The sequence below is a fragment of the Salmo salar genome, chromosome ssa09 (assembly GCF_905237065.1).
Source record: "Salmo salar chromosome ssa09, Ssal_v3.1, whole genome shotgun sequence".
Classification (NCBI taxonomy): Eukaryota; Metazoa; Chordata; class Actinopteri; order Salmoniformes; family Salmonidae; genus Salmo; species Salmo salar.
In genome coordinates, this window is record NC_059450.1 from 140,583,952 (window position 1) to 140,588,410 (window position 4,459).

Here is a 4,459-nt window from a genome sequence, read left to right on the forward strand (position 1 = left end):
GAGTGAGGCAGGCAAAAACTATCATACACGGGAGGAAAGAAGGACAGGGAAAAACAGCGCTCTGAAAAAGTGTGTTTCAAAACAAACAATACCTCACAGTGATGGGGGGCAAGGGACTGAACTAAATAGTGTGGGATGAAGACATGCAGGTGTGTGAACAGGTGATTAGAATTCAGGTGATTGGGATCTGGAGAGTGAGCTGGAAAGTGGGTTGCCTTCCGGGGATCTAAGTGTTTGGGAGTGTGAGTTGGATGCAGACGTTACACATTTATGTTAGCATTGTGGAGTAACTACAATGTTGTTGATCCATCCTCAGTTATCTCCTATCACAGCCATTAAACTCTGTAACTGTTTTAAAACCACCATTGGCCTCATGGTGAAATCTCTGAGCGGTTTCTTCCTCTCTGGCATCTGAGTTTGGAAGGACGCCTGTAACTTTGTAGTGACTGGATGTATTCATACACCATCCAAAGTGAAAAATGAATTACTGCATCATGCTCAAAGGGATATTCAATGTCTGCTTTATGTGTTTTTTTATATCTACCAAAAGCTGCCTTTCTTTGGAACCATATAAAAACCTACTTGGTCTTTGTGGTTGAATCTGTGTTTGAAATGCACTGCTCGACTGAGGTACCTTACAGATCATTTTATGTGTGGAGTACAGAGATAGTCATTTATTCAAAAATCATCTTCAATGCTATTATTGCACACAGAGTCCATGCAACTTATTTTGTGACTTGTTAAGCAAATGTTTTATGCTGAACTTATTTAGGCTTGCCATACCAAAAAGGTTCAATACTTATTAACTCAAGACATTTCACCTTTTCATTTTTAATTCATTTGTAAACATCTTTCTAAAAACATTCTTCCACTTTGACATTATGGGGTATCAAAATGTTATCCATTGTAAATTCAGGTTGTAACACTGAAAAATTGGGAAAAAGTTAAATGGTGTGAATACTTTCTGAAGACACTGTACCATATATCACACTTTGTATTCCATAGATTACTCTTTCCAACTTTCATTCCAGAATTCAACAACATTGAGTGTTATACCACACTCATTAGAAGTTAACCAGATGTGCAGCTCAAATCCTTAAGTGATGTCGCATGGTTCCTCTGAATGCCCCAAATCTCACATCACCTCATGTCTGACATCTCACATTTGACCTGGGGGTCATCTAAGGAGAGCCAAACCCAGGGAACACGTTCACTTATCCATCTCTTTTTTAATCTAAACATCAAAAGGCTATGGGCAGGGTCAGTGTTTAACATACTCAACACAAACATTTTGACCTGGTTGCTCAGAGCTAGAGTTTTATGATCTGTTCAGTACTCTGTGATCAATGTCATTTAACTATGTGGTCAAGTGGCCGTCTACTGTGAGGTCAAAGGTGACAGTGATTATTATTTTGGTGTTATACTGAATGACTCCACACCCCTGTGGATACTGGATCCCCCCTCCACCTCCTAAGGCCCGCCATCCCCTAATTCCCGCCCTCCGTCCCTCCCATCCCATCCCCTACAGGCCTCAGAGAGCCGCCTGTTAATTTGATTGATTGTTCCCAAACCTGAAGGGGCCCTATCGGTGAACGGTTCCCTTGGTGACACACAGGAGGACCGGCGCCTCTTTGTCCATGTGTCCGTGGTCTTTACAGAGATGGACTGTTCTAGATGTACGTGTACGATCACACACGGATCTAGTTTCACATCATCTGTGCCTTGACGCATTGTGTGTGTGTGTCTGTGTGTGTGTGATTGCGTGTACGCGTGCTTGTGTACATATATGTGTGTGTGTGTGTGTGTATGCGTGTGTGTGTGTGTGTGTGCGTGTGTGCGTGTGTGCCTGTGTGCGTGTGTGCGTGCGTGCGTGCGTGCGTGTGTGTGTGTGTGTGTGTGTGTGTGTGTGTGTGTGTGTGTGTGTGTGTGCGTGCGTGCGTGCGTGCGTGTGTGTGTGCGTGTGTGTGCGTGTCTCTGTAGTTGTGTGAGAGAAAGAGAGGAGGTCTCAGCAATAAGGGACAGGCTAAGATATGTTTCTCTTCCATGTCCAGGAGAATGGAGAAACTTCTGTGTAATTTCTCTAGCCGTGAAACAGGACTTCAAGAATATTAAGGGTGGCCACACACACCTACACTACATGACCAAAACTATGTGGACACCTGCTCGTTGAACATCTCATTCCAAAATCATGGGCATTAATATGGAGTTGGTTCCCCTTTGCTGCTATAACAGCATCCACTCTTCTAGGAAGGCTTTCCACTAGATGTTGGAACATTGCTGCAGGGACTTACTTCCATTCAGCCACAAGGGCATTAGTGAGGTCAGGCACTGATGTTGGGCGATTAGGCCTGGCTCACAGTCGGTGTTCCAATTCATCCCAAAGGTGTTCGATAGGATTGAGGCTAGGGCTCTGTGCAGGCCAGTCAAGTTCTTCCACACCGATCTCAACAAACCATTTCTGTATGGACCTTGCTTTGTGCACGGGGGAATTATCATGCTGAAAAAGAAAGGGCCTTCCCCAAACTGTTGTCACAAAGTTGGAAGTACAGAACGTCTTGAATGTCATTGTATGCTGTAGCATTAAGATGCATCTTCACTGGAATAAAGGGACCTAGCCTGGACCATGGAAAACAGCCCCAGACCATTATTCCTCCTCCACCAAAATGTACAGTTGGCACTATGCATTCGGCAGGTAGCATTCTCTTGGCATCTGCCAAACCCAGATTCATCCTTCGGACTGACAGATGGTGAAGCGTGATTCATCACTCCAGAAAGCGCGTTTTCACTGCTCCAGAGTCCAATGGCAGTGGTATCCTATGATGGTGCCACGTTGAAAGTCACTGAGCTCTTCAGTAAGGCCATTCCACTGCCAATGTTTGTCTATGGAGATTGCATGGCCGTGTGCACAATGTTATACACCTGTCAACAAAGGGTGTGGCTGAAATAGTCAAATCCACTCATTTGAAGTGGTGTCCACATACTTTTGTATATATAGTGTATATGCAGACACACAGAGACACACAGAGACACACCATTCCTTGTCCTCACATACTAGCACACACACACACACTTCTATTCCTCCTACAGTTTCGCTGTCCACACAGGAAGAGTGTGTGGTTGATGGTTGCCAGAGAGCGGACCGTGAGGAGAGCAGTGTTTGGACACTGAAGGGGTCACATTATTTCCCTGGACCTGGTGTTGAGAGATGGACCCTAGTGGCCACTTACAGCCTGGAGCCCTGACAGCTGTCTACTGGTAACAAGTAGCTCACCTCTCCACTACTCTTCTGTGTTCTCTCTCCTCCTCTTTTGCTCTACATGCCTGTCTCTTTCTTCTCTCCCTCTGTTTCCATCTCTCTATCTAGAACTTATCATGTCTCTTCTATCTCTTCTTCTCCCTTTCTATCTGTCTGCCTTTGTCATTCTCACTCTCTCTCCCTCCCTCTGTCCTTCTTCCACTTCTCCTCCCCCTCTCTTTCATCGTGTGGCTGTTTTTCTGGGGTGAGTGGTGATAGCTCCCATATATCCCCCACCAGACCTTCCCGTCCTCTATCTCCTGCTCCTCATCAGACAATACACTGCTGTCCTCTGTGGCTGTTTCAAAGAGCCCTGCGTTCCACTTAGGGTCTCTAATATTTAGACAGGCATGTCCAAGTCAACCCCTACTCCCCCTCTTCCTCCTCTTCCTTGTCTTCCTCCTCTTCCTCCTCTTCCCCCTCTTCCTTGTGTTCCTCCTCTTCCTTCTCTTCCTCCTATTCCTTCTCTTCCTCCTCTTCCCCCTCTTCCTTCTCTTCCTTCACTTCCTCCTCTTCCTTCTCTTCCTTCACTTCCCCCTCTTCCTTGTCTTCCTCCTCTTCCCCGTCTTCCCCCTCTTCCTTCTCTTCCTCCTCTTCCTCCTCTTCCTCCTCTTCCCCTCTTCCTTGTCTTCCTCCTCTTCCTTCTTCCCCCTCTTCCTTCACTTCCTCCTCTTCCTTCTCTTCCTTCACTTCCCCCTCTTCCTTGTCTTCCCCCTCTTCCTTGTCTTCCTTCTCTTCCTTGTCTTCCTTCTCTTCCTCCTCTTTTCTCTTCCCTCCTGCAGCAGAGAGTCCACCCACAGAGTCAGAGGTTTGTATTTGTGACGATGTCTGTCAACAGGCCCTGCGGTATTCCCAACCTCGCGGTATTCCCAACCGTTATCCGCATCTTGTTTTCCGGCGTTTCCAGGACCTCTGTCAACACGGCTCTGAGTGAGAGCATGTGTGCACGTCCATCTGCAACTCTAAGCAGCTTGAGTTACACATTCCCCTTTAAAAGACATCCAGGAAAAACAAATGATATCCTCAGTTTGGAAGTATGTAATCCAGAGTGTGTTTTTCTCTACTCTTCTCTGGCCGTTTAGACTGAGTCACCGTCAATGATAGATGCATCACTGTCATGTCTCTGGTTGGAGACAATTGTTCTGCTTCCATATAATGTTATAT